The sequence below is a fragment of the Taudactylus pleione genome, unplaced genomic scaffold (assembly GCF_031769625.1).
Source record: "Taudactylus pleione unplaced genomic scaffold, aTauple2 ptg000694l, whole genome shotgun sequence".
NCBI classification, from domain to species: domain Eukaryota; kingdom Metazoa; phylum Chordata; class Amphibia; order Anura; family Myobatrachidae; genus Taudactylus; species Taudactylus pleione.
In genome coordinates, this window is record NW_028285096.1 from 54,142 (window position 1) to 72,500 (window position 18,359).

At 45.6% G+C, this 18,359-nt stretch overlaps 1 non-coding gene and 1 pseudogene across 1 annotated transcript; one reads left to right on the top strand and one right to left on the bottom strand.

Moving 5' to 3' along the window:
* Positions 1–814: 814 nt before the first annotated feature.
* LOC148477738 (mitochondrial carnitine/acylcarnitine carrier protein-like) overlaps positions 815–18,359 on the bottom strand; it is a 26,748-nt pseudogene continuing 9,203 nt past the window's right edge.
* LOC148477739 (U5 spliceosomal RNA) lies at positions 6,021–6,135 on the top strand. Its single transcript, XR_015872477.1, has one exon. It is a non-coding gene; the product is annotated as a U5 spliceosomal RNA (small nuclear RNA).

An 18,359-nucleotide genomic window follows, 5' to 3' on the forward strand; every position in this document is an offset into this window, starting at 1 on the left:
TTACATCAGGTTTAGCGCTGGTACATATGTGCACTCATAGTGATAACTGTATAGCTTCAGCCAATTCTCAATACAGTTGAAGCTACGCATTTATTTCCGAGCACGCAATGCCGCAAATTGCGCGTAGCTCTGAATCTAAAGATGGCCACTGTAGCTTTGGTGGGAAAAGGGAAACATTAATTATAACATTTCCCTATTATAGTCATTTAGGCCAGTAGTTGATATTTTTGGTGTATACCTGTGTACCTTTACTGAGCTTTTATTATCTACAAGATAAATAAAAAGATGCTGAGACGAGTGTAATGTAAATGTGACTGTAACAGATCCACTTTACATATATAAAAATAAAATAAAAGTGGTTTACATCATGTCCGGTAATATAAATGTATACGTACAATGAATGTAGGGCTTAGTAAATTGTTCTGTGTACACATACGTAACCTATAGCAATCAGACATTTGCACTAGAGAAATTAGACTGTGACTGGTTGCTGTACACAACTTAGTACAAATATATAATAAGGGGAATATCAACTCCATAAAACATAAGTACAAAAATATAACATTATGAACCGGAGCAGTGGAAATCCTCATTTGATAGATGCAGATGTGGTGTTTAATTAGTCGCCAATATGGAGGCAGTATACCTAGGTCCTTCCTTGTTTATGTACCACTTTCCCAGACGCCATTTTCCTCATAGAAGAATCCTGTAACTCTTTTACAAAGAGGCCCAGAACAGACTGTGATTGGCTGAGAAGCTCTGTCACATTGGTGGTTACCAGTCTGGGCATCCAACACCTCCTGGGTTCAGGGCATCACACTTTGTCCGGGATCAGCCAGTCATGGACACCTCGAAACCCAGGAAACAGGCCTACAACTAGAGGACGATTGTGTGAGACTCCTTTAGTGAATGACTTAGAAGGAGATCAGTGGAACGCACGCAGTCGTCCATGTCGGTTTGGTATGGGACTTAAGGTGCCTACACACTTGGCGATATTTTACACGATTTGCCCGATTCCGACGCATCGTGACTAGAAATCATGTAAAATATGCCCAAATCATGAGTACCGATGCGATGTACGACCTGCGGGGATGCACATCTTCAGATCTGCCGTGTTGCAGGGCAGATTTGTCAATCTGGGACACGATGCACTGGAAAAAGTTAAGGAGGCACGATAGATCGTTTGTCACATTGGACGCTTTTTACACCAAATTGTGTGCAGGGCTGCCAGGGGAGAGTTCAAAGGAAATCGTACATTATGTCTGATCGTGAGCATATTGCCAAGTGTGGAGGTGAGTAGTGTGCTGAATATTCTCCCCAGGGACCGCTAGGGCTTTCATGTGTACGTCCTGGTTCCCGCGGTGGCGGACATGGGCGCAGCCATGTTAGTCTGTCATCTGATTAGTGTCTCCCAATGGCAGTTCTGTGGTCTGTCAGCTGAGCTCACGCTCCAATGACCAACTGCCTAGGGGTATTTAAGTCTGTCTCCTGCAGCTGGTAGTTGCCTGTACAACATCTATTCTCCAGTGATTACTACTGTGTCAGATTCCTGGCTTCACCATTGTACTCTGCGTTTCCCAGGTGTTTATAGTGAGCTATTCAGTTCCCTGACTTTTCCCCTGTCTGCTGTGGTGTCAGCTTTCTTGCTAATTACTAATTAACTCTCAGCTGGACCTCTAGCATTCCTAGTACATGTCTGCATTCGGCTCTCTGCTTCTCTATACAAGTGAGTGTATCTTACTCTGTAACCTACTGTGTTTAGCTCCAGGCTCCAGACTATTATCTCCATAAGCATCTAGTTACTAGTAGTATTCTTTCCATATACGATTGGTCCTCAGTATTTATTACCATCTCCTACGTTTGGATACTAGAGCCAGTGAAATCCTATCATCATCTCATGTGTCTGGATTCCAGCTTTTATTAGCATTCCATGTTCCCAGGACTCCGGTATTTATTTCGGTCTACTGCATCTGATGCTAGTACTAGTGAATTCTTTTATTTATTCCCATAGTGTTTTTCTGCTATCTTGACGGATCACGTTACAATTATTTGCACGTCCACCTGTGTCCTTTAACTTGTATATACGTTCTTCCATTTGACCCCATTAGCATCAGACACCTGACCAAAGGACCACAACCTGCCTACCTGGTGCAGCTAAAACCCTTATCCCGATTGGAAGGGTCACTGGTGAACACCTCCTGATAGGTTAGACTCTGCACCTTTGACCAGGTCTTGTCAACGTCTGGTGCTAGTGGATGAAGAAGACGTGTATATACAGGTTCTTTGCCTCAGATACTTTCCTCATTCTAAACCCTCACCTTCTAACTCCATGGCTACGATTATCACTCCTACCTAGTCTCGTGACAGGTTAGGCTGCAGGAGGGGAGGGTTGGGATTAGGTTGTGGGAGGATTATTGTTAGACTGCGGGAGGGGAGGGGTTAGACTGTGGGAGGGTTATGGTTAGGCTGTGGGAGGGGAGGGTTGGGGTTAGGCTGCAGGGGGGAGGGTTGGGGTTAGGCTGTAGGAATGGAGGGTTGGGGTTAGGTTGTGGGAGGATTATTGTTAGGCTGCAGGAGGGGAGGGTTGGGGTTAGGCTGTAGGAATGGAGGGTTGGGGTTAGGTTGTGGGAGGGTTATTGTTAAGCTGCAGGAGGGGAGGGTTATGGTTAGGCTGTAGGAATGGAGGGTTGGGGTTAGGCTGTAGGAATGGAGGGTTGGGGTTAGGTTGTGGGAGGGTTATTGTTAGGTTGCAGGAGGGGAGGGTTGGGGTTAGGTTGCAGGAGGGGAGGGTTGGGGTTAGGCTGCGGGAGGGTTGGGTTGGGGTTAGGCTGCGGGAGGGGAGGGTTGGGGTTAGGCTGCGGGAATGGTGACTTGGGGTAAGGGATAAGGTTTGGGTTAGAATAATTACAAATATCTGTTGGGATTTTGGCTGTCAGCATGCCACTGTCGGTATTCTGACCATCGGAGTCCAATACCCAACCCGATGAAAGATTAGGTCACAAAATAATTAGGTTGCTAAAAAATAAAAAAACTCATTTATTGTGTGGGTTAAATGTTAATTGATGTCACTATTAAAATAGTTGGTGAATTTGGCCTGTTACACTGTATCTATAAAACCATTGTCTCTTCCTCAGATCCTGCACTCTCCGTGTTAGCTGGGAAGGCGCGTAACATGGCTGCTGTAAACCCCTTATACAAACCGCAGGGCCCTTCTTCTTTCCAGACTTCCATCAGAACGTCCAGCGCTCTCCTGTACCGGTCAGAAGGAGCTGGAATAAGGCAGCAGGCAACGGTCAGTATATGGAGCAAGGAAACAGGTTTGGGGTGTTATTATAAAGGGGTGTTTTTTGGCTGAGTACTAAAGTAGGATAACTGCAGTCAGCACAAAGATAACAAACTGAGGCTTATTCTATAAAATGGGAGAATTGCAGAAAAGTGCATTATCTCACCACAGCCAATTGGATTCTATCTTTTTTTTTGTAATGTAGTGTAGAAAATGAAAGCAAACGTCTGATAGGTACACACAGGGCTATGTTATGTGCTGGGTGTTAGTGACCTGTGCATGAATGGTGGGTGAGTAGTGATATAATGTATGAGCATTAGAGCAGAGGGAGTTTATATACCTGTCTGGAAACGGGACTTCAGCACATCCATGGGAATTGCTACCAACCAATTACACATGCCGGCCACGCCGCCAGCAAGCAGAATCCGTGCAGCACTAAGATCACTGAGTGATAGAAGAGAGTGAGAAGCAGGCTCGTGCCTAATCACTACCACAGTGAGGCTTATTTACATGCTAAGGATGACCACATGGGCACCTGCCCCGATGACCACATGGGCGTTATATGGGCCAAGATCATAGGCAAATGCAGGGGGGGGGGGGGGGGGGGTTTTCGGGTTGCATGAAAACCCCCCTCCACAGCCAACACCATGACCACAATAGAAATAGTAATATAATAGAATTTCTCCTTCATCCACTAGGGGACACTGGAGTTCAAGACAGTGGGGTATAGACGGTGGTAGAGCAGAGCCTGGCACTTTAAATAATTCTGAAGTGTGACTGGCTCCTCCCCCTCTATGCCCCATCAGCCCCAGTTTTTAGAATGTGCCCGAGAGAGCCGGTCACATAGGGCTGAGCTCCAGCCCACTCTTAGTAATTTTTTCTTTTATTTTCCTTTATTTTAATTTCTAGCTTTCACAAAGCATTGAGGACAGGCTGACAGAAAACTGCGTCTGTCAGCCTGCTACATGGAGGCATCAGGTGACCCGCCACCACTAAAAAAGAGTGTGTGTCGGAGTCCCAGGCACCCTGGCAGTAGCTCAGGGAGGACACGCCACAGCTTAATATAGAGGCTGTGTCTGTGCTTCCGAATGCCTAGCCACAGCCCTGATGCCAGCAGTGCTAAGTATAGCTCTGTTCCCCTTATGGGAAACGGAGTTTAATCTGCGGCCCCTCCGCCCCCTCCCAGGCTCATGTGGTATATACTGTAGTATATCCCCTCCTGGAATCCTGTAACGCCGTTAGCGTTATTACAAGGGGCGGAGCTACCGCGCATAGAGCGCGGATACCAGGACAGGGAGACTGTTCAGACAGTCTGTAATGTTGCTGCCTAGCAGCATGCCTGATCCCTGCACGACTGAGCGCTGTCTTACTTTATAGAGCCTGACGGCGCTCTGTTTGCTGCTCTCACGAGAGCCGAATCCTCCCTCTGCTCTATCCCCACGAGGAGGGAGCCTGCCGTGCCCCGCTACTCCCATAAGGGAGTCTACATTGCGCACCAATTGGCGGGGCTTAGGGAGCTACTCAGCGCGGCTGTTCCCTGCCGCGCTAGTGCTTGTAGAAGCGCTGGCTTCTGCACACAGCCGCCGGGGAGCGAGGCTGTTATTACAGCGCTCTCGGCTGCGGGTTGCGGCGCCGGTGCTTGTATGAAGATTGCACCGGCGCTGTCTATTTCATTCCCGCTCCCCCACTCGCATTATGCCTACAATACATTGTTTGCGCCCCGCCCGCTTATTATAGTAGGGGCAGAGTCTACTCCATGCTGGCGTGCACAGATGCCGCCATACTCCAGGAGTATTATTAGCATATACACCTGCCTTAAAAGGAGCCGGGGCTTATTGCCAGCATCTCCTGCATCCTCACTCTGGAGTTGTGTGGGGGGTGCAACCCTTAACAGGGTTGTGGGTTTTATTCCCAGTACGGCCCTAGCTGTTTGGAGTTTGTATGTTCTCCCTGTGCTTGGATATGGCCTCTACCGTTTTTTTCTTTACTTAAACCTACAGCACCTGGTCTTATTAGGTTTAACGGCACAACTGTGGAGTTTGTACTTTAACCTGCAGTCCTTATAGAGATCTGGCTCTGCCTCATCTCGGTTATATTGCAAGTAGTTCCCCTACGGAACTGGGCAGTGTACTGGTTTAATATTGTATAATAAAAAAAAAAAAAAAAAAAGGACCCGCCGCCACTATTATAGAGTGAGTGTCCGGGTCCCAGGCACCCTGAAGCACGGGGAGGAACATGCCACAGCCTAATATAGAGGTTGTGTCTATGCCACTTTGCCCACCACATATCTATCAGCGCCTACGGCCACACGCCCGATCTCGTCTTATCTTGGACGCTAAGCAGCGCCAGGCCTGGTTAGTACTTGGATGGGAGACCGCCTGGGTATACCAGGTGCGACAGGCTTATTAAATTGAACATCTGGGGCAAATATGCTTGATGTGTAACAGAATAATGCAGTGTGTTTCTTGCATCTATAGCTGCCAGAGATCACTCTGCCTAAATAGTCGGGGCCACTGTTCTGGCTGCTGCCAGAAATTACGGTTATTGCATATCTTTAACCCAAGGTTAGCACAAGGGTGCGTCCCATCCCCAGGCTTAGGCCTCACATTGGCTCGCCTTAAGAATGAGCCGTACTCTTCTCATACACATATGTGTTAAATCTCAACAGCCTTCGGTGCTTACCTTAGAAGGTATACATCTGTGCATCTATAGGGATTTATATCTTATTTATTCCCTTATACTGTGGTTTCTCTTCAGATCGAATAAATCTTTCGCCTTTTACTAAAGATTTCCGTGGAGAGGAACAATCATGAGTTTCATGTAATTTTTTGATGCCCGGCAGCTGCTGGGCTGCACACACAAGAAGTAACGTATGGCCGTTGTAGTGGTTGGCATTGCTGTCTCACATCACTGAGGTCATCTTTTGATTTCCATCATCTGGAGCCAGAAGGGCACATCTGATAGGGCGAGTACATCGGTAACGGAAGAGTCCCAGGATCGCAATCAGTCTGGGATAGTACGTTGCTAACATTTCCTGCCCCAGCACCGTAGCAGAATGACGGCCACGCGCGGCACATGAGTAGTCTCCCTGTGTGGAGGTAAGCCACATAAGCCACATGTATGTATATACTTGTATTTTGTACTAAACCCTGCGTTTAGACCTGGGGCTCAGTTCCTTCTAACTATTGCCCATGTTATATTTTTCAAATTATATCGCCACCTACTAATCTTGTATGTAGGTACGCGTAGGCATGTAGGGATTTATGTATGTGTTATGTATATATATATATATATATATATATATATATATATTAGGGATGTGCAGGCTCGGTTCTACTCTGTTCCGTTCGGTTCTTTTTACCGAATCTTATTGGCTATCCAAAACTCGTGACAGCTGAAACCCAATAAGATCCGGTAAAAAGAACCGAACGGAACCGAGTAGAACCGAGCCTGCACATCCCTAATATATACATACAGATGTATGTGTGTGTGTGTATGTATAATATATATATATATATATATATATATTGCTTCTTATCCTTACCATTAAAGCAGGGGTAGGATATGTTCTTATCAGTTTTATGTCTGATACCTAGCATATTTAATGAGGATGCTGCGATGAGAGACTGGACTCTCCTGATCTGGTAGTTTGTTCTATAACTCCGCTTTACACCATCTCTCCCTAGGGATTGGGTGGTGTGTGTATATTATGTATATAATTATGGATATGTGTAGGTATGCATATACTTCCACAATCATTAAGGTACATATTATTCCACGTCTGGAAAGCTGCCAGGGTTTACCAGAAGCTGTCGCTTATATCCATACATATTATATGGTGGCTCTATAGATTAGAGACATGTTCTGCAGCTTACATAGGATAGTCACAGGCTCCTACGGCATTGCTTCTAGTATGGACTCTATACATGTCCTGGGGCCTTCCTGTATGTCCACACATGTATATAAGGATATGTACTTACACCCGCCTCGGGTTATAGTCCTGTTTCCGTTAGTCTATATCTACAGTGTCCACTTCAGGGGACCTATTAATTACAACTACACTCTAGGGCGCACTTAGTAACAAACTTGTAAGACACTAGGAATGCAGTGTGTGTATATATAGATATAGCAGGCTGATCTCCTATTGCGGGATATATGTGTGTGTGTGTGTGTGTGTGTATATATGTATATGTATGTAGCGTGCGGATCTCCTGGTGCAGGAGTTTGACAAGTGACTTACTATGTCGGTACTAACTCTTCCTTTCAGAGTTTGCCTTTTCATGCAGCTATGTTTATATGTGTGAATGTGTATATATACTGATATATTCCCGTTCCTTGTATGAATTTTCCTAATAATTGGAGAAATCTGTTTTTGCCCCTGACTGGCGTTATCACTACGGATATATCTCTTCTTTACTTGGGATAATTAACGCATTCTATGTCTATGTACAGGTACCTTTCTCGGTATCGATTCTGGTACCTTATATTGTCTTGTCGCATATCTCACTACAATAGGTATCTGTAGGTCCCTTGGGTACATTTCCTATCAGTACATAGAGAATCCAGGATCTATTCCATCCTCATGGCTTATTTAGTTAATTTACATGAGGCCTAGGGCCACCCGCCGATATAGGCAGGGTCTGGCCTGGGTTGTATCAGATTGTGGGCGTAATACACAATTCACCATTATAAGTGTTAATGTAAGGATACACTAGCAGACCGTTTTTGGGGTATGTGTAATCTCTATATGGATACATATCCCTAATGGAACAGGCTCAGGTATAGCATCCTGTTGTACGGCCTTCTTGTCTCCACTAACAATTTGCTAGTTTCTACAGTATTTTCTTCTGCAGCATCTCCAGACTGAAGTCCGTGCTGTAGAGCATTGATCTTTGCCCACTGAGGCTACTCTCTGTACCTGTCATGGTGGGTTGCTGTGAGATGAATAAGGTCAGTGACATCCTACATAGCGTCCAGAGGGCTTCTGGTCGCTCACAGGTAAGCGGGCTTACCCCACTAATGCCTCGGCAGATGTTTTTCTTTTTCATGCATCCTGACATAGCTGTTGTTCTCTCTTACGCACCCTAGTTGCTGTCCTCGCAGCCTTCCGCTCTTTTCAATCAGTTGGCTGTACACTTTAGAGCTTTCCTGGTGTGTGGGTGCATAATTGCAACATTGAGATTTGTGACCCTATTCTACTGGAATCTGTTGGGTTTATGGACTGAAGCGCATCTATGGGCTAATGCACATCTTTACTATAAAGTGTGACAGTCTCTATGTTCCATACAGGGGGCCTGGTTTGTTTCCTGTTCAGTATCTGTTGATAAATTCAGCACACTGACAGGTACCTCAATGGTAACTTCATAGTTGTCCTAGTGCTTTAGCCTTGCGGATGGGATACTTCCCTATATTGGTAGCTCTCCCTGGGTGGAGGTGGCATCCGTGCTTTTTCTGCTAAGGGTATCCTGGGTGTTTTCATACTATGTTCAGGCCAGTAGTTGGTACTGATTACACTCTACCATCATGTAGGAAGTTGTCTGCTGTTTGACAGGATGGGTGGTACTGCCGTCTGACCCACTGGAAGGAATTGTAGTCTCAATCCTCTCGTATCCGCCTCTGCCTCATGCCCAGTGGGATCTCCACTCGTTGACAACTTCTATGGTCTAAACCTTCCACTGGTTACCAACCCTTTAGTTGTTGGACCTCGAGAATGGTTCAGGGCGACTGTTAGGTCCTCCTTGTTTGCTTTGTTAGGAGTCTGTGGACAGGTCCAGCTCTGTCTCTGTATATTGGTCTCATTATACTTTTATCTATATGATGTCCCGCAGTGCTGGGATTCTGCTGTCTGAGACTGTTGCAGCTTCCTGTAGTTGTCGCTAATACGGTTTTCTCGAGTTTTGTTCTCATGTTACTGCCATTCTATGGATTCTAGTTGGGGTTTTCTGCTCCCAACGGTCTTGCTTGGTCTGTTTTTGGCTGAGCTTACGGTGTTCTGATGCTTCTCATCTGCGGGTACTCTCTCTAGCCGTATTCCATTGAATTTACGCTGTAAGTTGTGGAATGTCTGTGACTGTTCAGCAAGGAGCTCTGATTGTCTCCTGGCTCTACGACATGCCTCCAGTCTTGGGCTGTCCCTGTTTCGGTTGGCCGGAAGGTCGACAAGTACTCCGCGCTTCCCACCCGGGAGGTTGGCTTTGGGACGTCCCCACTGTCTTGAACTCCAGTGTCCCCTAGTGGATGAAGAAGAAAACAGGATTTTGGTACTTACCGATAAATCCCTTTCTCAGATTCCACAGGGGACACTGGACGCCCGCCCAGCGCTGCGTTCCTGCCGTTTTGTTGGGTCCTTATCTAGTTGTGTGACTGCATGTGTTCCCTGCAGAGGGTTCCTCTGTTCTTCTTCAGTCGGTATTGTTCCGTTCTGTGGTCTTCTCCTTCTCCTCATTTTCCTATTGTCTACCGTCTCCTCTCGGGCTCAGTTCTTAAACTGGGGCTGATGGGGCATAGAGGGGGGAGGAGCCAGTCACACTTCAGAATTATTTAAAGTGCCAGGCTCTACTCTACCACCGTCTATACCCCACTGTCTTGAACTCCAGTGTCCCCTGTGGAATCGGAGAAAGGGATTTATCGGTAAGTACCAAAATCCTGTTTTTACAACTGCATGTTCTCAGTATCACAAACTAAATAATTAGCACAACCTGTGGATCTTTTAACATGTCGGCAAGTAATAAATACACCTGTGCACCAACTAGGAGATCTGGAAAACATGCACTGTTAGGAGTGCACTGCTATAGACCATCTATAGGACTAATTATTAATACTGTATAATACACTATCCAGTGCATAAGGAGACCAATATGTACATATATACCCAGGGCAGTGCCAGGTTCTTCTGCTGCTCCCCCAGACTCGCTCTAATGCTCTGGAAGGTGCCCACATCTAAAATAAAACCATTCAGCTCAGACAGGATGACCCTACTGCCACATATAATGGTTACTGTGATCACTGGTCCTGTATATGCTGGGATTATGACACACAATACACTATGTATGACACATATAATGGTTACTGTGATCACTGGTCCTGTATATGCTGGAATTATGACACACAATACACTATGTATGACACATATAATGGGTTACTGTGATCACTGGTCCTGTATATGCTGGAATTATGACACACAATACACTATGTATGACACATATAATGGGTTACTATGATCACTGGTCCTGTATATTCTGGAATTATGACACACAATACACTATGTATGACACATATAATGGTTACTGTGATCACTGGTCCTGTATATGCTGGAATTATGACACAATACACTATGTATGACACATATAATGGTTACTGTGATCACTGGTCCTGTATATGCTGGAATTATGACACACAATACACTATGTATGACACATATAATGGGTTACTGTGATCGCTGGTCCTGTATATGCTGGAATTATGACACACAATACACTATGTATGACACATATAATGGGTTACTGTGATCGCTGGTCCTGTATATGCTGGAATTATGACACACAATACACTATGTATGACACATATAATGGTTACTGTGATCACTGGTCCTGTATATACTGGAATTATGACACACAATACACTATGTATGACACATATAATGGTTACTGTGATCACTGGTCCTGTATATGCTGGAATTATGACACACAATACACTATGTATGACACATATAATGGGTTACTATGATCACTGGTCCTGTATATGCTAGAATTATGACACACAATACACTATGTATGACACATATAATGGGTTACTGTGATCACTGGTCCTGTATATTCTGGATATATGACACACAATACACTGTGTATGACACATATAATGGGTTACTATGATCACTGGTCCTGTATATGCTGGAATTATGACACACAATACACTATGTATGACACATATAATGGGTTACTGTGATCACTGGTCCTGTATATTCTGGATATATGACACACAATACACTATGTATGATACATATAATGGTTACTGTGATCACTGGTCTTGTATATGCTGGAATTATGACACACAATACACTATGTATGACACATATAATGGGTTACTGTGATCGCTGGTCCTGTATATGCTGGAATTATGACACACAATACACTATGTATGACACATATAATGGGTTACTGTGATCGCTGGTCCTGTATATGCTGGAATTATGACACACAATACACTATGTATGACACATATAATGGTTACTGTGATCACTGGTCCTGTATATGCTGGAATTATGACATATAATACACTATGTATGACACATATAATGGTTACTGTGATCACTGGTCCTGTATATGCTGGAATTATGACATATAATACACTATGTATGACACATATAATGGTTACTGTGATCACTGGTCCTGTATATGCTGGAATTATGACACACAATACACTATGTATGACACATATAATGGGTTACTATGATCACTGGTCCTGTATATGCTGGAATTATGACACACAATACACTATGTATGACACATATAATGGGTTACTGTGATCACTGGTCCTGTATATGCTGGAATTATGACACACAATACACTATGTATGATACATATAATGGTTACTGTGATCACTGGTCCTGTATATGCTGGAATTATGACACACAATACACTATGTATGACACATATAATGGGTTACTGTGATCGCTGGTCCTGTATATGCTGGAATTATGACACACAATACACTATGTATGACACATATAATGGGTTACTGTGATCGCTGGTCCTGTATATGCTGGAATTATGACACACAATACACTATGTATGACACATATAATGGTTACTGTGATCACTGGTCCTGTATATGCTGGATATATGACACAATACACTATGTATGACACATATAATGGGTTACTGTGATCGCTGGTCCTGTATATGCTGGAATTATGATACACAATACACTATGTATGACACATATAATGGTTACTGTGATCACTGGTCCTGTATATGCTGGAATTATGACACACAATACACTATGTATGACACATATAATGGGTTACTGTGATCACTGGTCCTGTATATTCTGGATATATGACACAATACACTATGTATGACACATATAATGGTTACTGTGATCACTGGTCCTGTATATGCTGGAATTATGACACACATGACACTATGTATGACACATATAATGGGTTACTGTGATCACTGGTCCTGTATATGCTGGAATTATGACACACATGACACTATGTATGATGCATATTAAAGCTAGATAAGTACTAATTATGCCCTCTTCATGGACTGACCACACTACCTCTAAAATCAAACATTTGGAACCCCCGCCCCCCCCTCTAGAAATCCTGTGTTTGCCAATGAAGATGGTGGCATCTATGGGGTGGATTGAAGGAGTTCCTTGATTAATTTTTTTTGTATGTGTGAACAAAACATTTTTATTCATCAAGTAGGTAAAGCAGGAGATATCACAGATACGGAATGGCCCGCTGTCCCCATACCCTAATATCACAGATATCTCCTGCTTACCTTTCTCTCCTGGAATGTCCTGCTGTCCTCATACACTAGTATCACAGATATCTCCTGCTTACCTTTCTCTCCCGGAATGTCCTGCTGTCCCCATACACTAGTATCACAGATATCTCCTGCTTACCTTCCTCTCCCGGAATGGCCCGCTGTCCCCATACACTAGTATCACAGATATCTCCTACTTACCTTCCTCTCCCGGAATGGCCCGCTGTCCCCATACACTAGTATCACACATCTCCTGCTTACCTTCCTCACCCGGAATGGCCTGCTGTCCCCATACACTAGTATCACAGATATCTCCTACTTACCTTTCTCTCCCGGAATGACCCGCTGTCACTATACACTAGTATCACAGATATCTCCTGCTTACCTTCCTCTCCCGGAATGGCCTGCTGTCCCCATACACTAGTATCACAGATATATACCCCATACACTAGTATCACAGATATATCCTGCTTACCTTTCTCTCCCGGAATGGCCGCTGTCCCCATACACTAGTATCACAGATATCTCCTACTTACATATGGGAAGGAGTCCTGGGTTGTGAAGAGGGATTATTTTGGATCCCTCCGCCCCTGTCCTGCTCTATCCAGTGGACCCAGGGGCTCTTGGGCGCATGCAAAACTGTAGGTCCGAAAGGAGCAGTGAACAGATTCTGGGAGATAGCTGATCTTCGCATCAAGTTGGAATGTTCGTTAATGGGGACCATTCGAACCCCAATAACTAACATAAGAATAATGAACATAATGAATAGAGCCCTTAAGGATAAGTCTGGAGAGTTTGGGGGGGGGTTGTATGATGTTTTCCCCACCTCTGAGGTCTTTAGATCAGGGTATAGATTTACTAAGCCGCGCTTTATCAAAGCCACCACTGATCAGCAACTCTGACCGATGGATTTAGTGGTCTATTTACTAAGCCTTGGATAGAGATAGTGAGTGGAGAGAAATTCCCAACCATTCAGCTCCTAACTGCCATGTCACAGGCTGTGTTTGAAAAATGACATGAGCTGGTTGGTTGGGACTTTATCTCCATACAAGGCTTAGTACATAGACCCCTTATAATGGTAACAATGATAAATGAGGTTACTGGTAGCTTGTATTTCCAGTTGCACGTTTGCAGAAGAGAACATTTCTAGGTGCATATCCACCAGTGTAATAAAGTGAGGGGGGGTCCTATGTGCCTGGAGTCTGTCCCCATGTATATCATAGGGCCCATTTATTACAGATATAAATGGATTTCCGCAATGCTGGCATGTAACAAATGCAGAAGCAGCCTCCATAGCTGTCTGTGGGGCTCTATAAAGCCGTTATTAAGTACTTTATTTGCATTTTATGATGTCACTGTTCCCTAATACAAATTCATGAATATTAGTTCATTCCATATGGTGCCTCCACCCCAGTCCGTGCAGGTGACATGTGACCTGTACGTGTCCCCATACAGTATAATGACATCACTAATACATAGTGCAGGTGACAGGCGACCTGTACGTGTCCCCATACAGTATAATGACATCACTAATACATAGAGAGTGCTGGTGACAGGCGACCTGTACGTGTCCCCATACAGTATAATGACATCACTAATATATAGTGCTGGTGACAGGTGACCTGTACGTGTCCCCATACAGTATAATGACATCACTAATACATAGAGAGTGCTGGTGACAGGCGACCTGTACGTGTCCCCATACAGTATAATGACATCACTAATATATAGTGCTGGTGACAGGTGACCTGTACGTGTCCCCATACAGTATAATGACATCACTAATACATAGAGTGCTGGTGACAGGCGACCTGTACATGTCCCCATACAGTATGATGACATCACTAATACATAGAGAGTGCTGGTGACAGGCGACCTGTACGTGTCCCCATACAGTATAATGACATCACTAATACATAGAGAGTGCTGGTGACAGGCGACCTGTACGTGTCCCCATACAGTATAATGACATCACTAATACATAGTGTTGGCTGATTGCAGTCCCAGCCAGAGCCACAGCACAGTATGTAGAGGAACGCCCTGCGGAAGACTGAATTAGCCACAAGCTCCTGGGCATTATGGAAGTAGGGATGGCCATCTCTATTGGTGGGTAAACCAGTCCCTACTTCTGTGCCTGTTCAGAGATGGCCGCATGCGGCAAGTTCCATTAACGTTGTCGCTCCCTGTGAGGATTTATTCACAAAGTGATTGATAGGGACCGTTTCTGGGTGGCAACTATCGCTGGCTTGTCACTACCATTTTCGGGGCGTGTATAAGCCTGCGACTGCGATCCCGTGCACCGTAAAATTAGCTCCGATGTCTCCGTTCTGGCGCCCATTCTGAAAGACCATAGAGTTCCTCCGAAGTTCGATGATCGACAGATCTTCGACCGATGCTGCACGCATTTGCCTGGATTTCCGAAGCCGCCTGTGGGCGTCTCAATACAAATCCCAATGGCTGGTGCGCATTAGCGCCATCTCTGAATCCGGTCCTCTGCCTGCATGTCTATGGCCCCTGAGCAACAATAAGCCTTACTACCCTAGCACCCCCCGGAGCAGCTCATTAACTCTGCGCTATTGTGTGATTACCATTGTTACACCTCTTCCCTGTGATGTCATCTCCTTCATCCACTCATAGCTCATAAAATACATGCCAGTGGCTGGGATATCTAGTGCAGAGAGTGAAAGGTTATGTGATAAGGGGGGTACAGTAATGACAATATTATATGCTGATAGGTCATAGGACGAGGCAATTACCTCTTAGTAGAGTAAGCATTGTGCCCCGGTACAAGCTCCGGGTGCCCTGTACCCTGTACAGCTGCTGGACACAATCTACCGGCCCTGAGAAAGTTTTGGATGAGCCGTTACCCTCAGCCTGAATCACAGACAGAGAGAGGTGATATTAGGGTGTGAGGATTCCGAATTATGAGGACTTCCCAGTGGGAGCTCTGTGGATTAGTATCCTCCTGGAAGTCGCGGAAGGCTCCCGATTTTTCGGGTTACCCCCAGAAGGGTAGGCACGTCTCCCGCATTCTGCCCACTTCCTAGTTAAGTGAGCAGAACAAGGAGAAATTTCTAAAAATCGTGGCATTTGACCCCGTCCCTTATTTAAATATGTGCCGTTCGCTGTAAATTGCCGTGATGGAGCAGGGCTTACTGACACAACCCGTCCTACCCCACCCCCAACACCTCCCACCTGCTTCTCCTCCCCAAATGTGGGCAAGTATGAGATATACTGTACATGGTGCTTAGTGTGGCACTGCGCCTATTTATTTATATAGCGCGCACATATTCCGCAGCACTTTACAGAGAATATCATTCACATCAGTCCCTGCCCCAGTGCTTACGCTCTATTCCCCATCACATGGTCACACACATACACACTAGGGGTCACATCAGTCCCTGCCCCAGTGCAGCTTACACTCTATATTCCCCATCACATGGTCACACACATACACACTAGGGGTCACATCACTCCCTGCCCCAGTGCTTACACTCTATATTCCCCATCACATGGTCACACACATACACACTAGGGGTCACATCACTCCCTGCCCCAGTACTTACACTCTATATTCCCCATCACATGGTCACACACATACACACTAGGGGTCACATCACTTCCTGCCCCAGTGCTTACACTCTATATTCCCCATCACATGATCACACACACACACACACACACTAGGGGTCACATCACTCCCTGCCCCAGTGCTTACTCTCTATATTCCCCATCACATGGTCACACATATACACACTAGGGGTCACATCACTCCCTGCCCCAGTGCTTACACTCTATATTCCCCATCACATGGTCACACACATACACACTAGGGGTCACATCACTCCCTGCCCCAGTGCTTACTCTCTATATTCCCCATCACATGGTCACACACATACACACTAAGGGTCACATCACTCCCTGCCCCAGTGCTTACACTCTATATTCCCCATCACATGGTCACACACATACACACTAGGGGTCACATCACTCCCTGCCCCAGTGCTTACACTCTATATTCCCCATCGCATGGTCCCACACATACACACTAGGGGTCACATCAGTCCCTGCCCCAGTGCAGCTTACACTCTATATTCCCCATCACATGTTCACACACATACACACTAGGGATCACATCACTCCCTGCCCCAGTGCTTACACTCTATATTCCCCATCACACATATACACACTAGGAGTCACATCACTCCCTGCCCCAGTGCTTACACTCTATATTCCCCATCACATGGTCACACACATACACACTAGGGGTCACATCAGTCCCTGCCCCAGTGCTTACACTCTATATTCCCTATCACATGGTCACACACACACACACTAGGGGTCACATCACTCCCTGCCCCAGTGCTTACACTCTATATTCCCCATCACATGGTCACACACATATACACACTGGGGTCACATCAGTCCCTGCCCCAGTGCTTACACTCTATATTCCCTATCACATGGTCACACACACACACACTGGGGGTCACATCACTCCCTGCCCCAGTGCTTACACTCTATATTCCCCATCACATGGTCACACACATATACACACTGGGGTCACATCACTCCCTGCCCCAGTGCTTACACTCTATATTCCCCATCACATGGTCACACACATACACACTAGGAGTCACATCACTCCCTGCCCCAGTGCTTACACTCTATATTCCCCATCACATGGTCACACACATACACACTAGGGATCACATCACTCCCTGCCCCAGTGCTTACACTCTATATTCCCCATCACACACATACACACTAGGAGTCACATCACTCCCTGCCCCAGTGCTTACACTCTATATTCCCCATCACATGGTCACACACATACACGCTAGGGATCACATCACTCCCTGCCCCAGTGCAGCTTACACTCTATATTCCCCATCACATGGTCACACACATACACACTAGGGATCACATCACTCCCTGCCCCAGTGCTTACACTCTATATTCCCCATCACATGGTCACCCACATACACACTAGGGGTCACATCACTCCCTGCCCCAGTGCTTACACTCTATATTCCCCATCACATGGTCACACACATACACACTAGGGATCACATCACTCCCTGCCCCAGTGCTTACACTCTATATTCCCCATCACATGGTCTCACACACATACACACTAGGGGTCACATCACTCCCTGCCCCAGTGCTTACACTCTATATTCCCCATCACATGGTCACACACATAAACACTAGGGGTCACATCACTCCCTGCCCAGTGCTTACACTCTATATTCCCCATCACATGGTCACACACATACACACTAGGGATCACATCACTCCCTGCCCCAGTGCTTACACTCTATATTCCCCATCACATGGTCACACACACACACACTAGGGATCACATCACTCCCTGCCCCAGTGCTTACACTCTATATTCCCCATCACATGGTCACACACATACACACTAGGGGTCACATCACTCCCTGCCCCAGTGCTTACACTCTATATTCCCCATCACATGGTCACACACATACACACTAGGGGTCACATCACTCCCTGCCCCAGTGCTTACACTCTATATTCCCCATCACATGGTCACACACACACACTAGGGATCA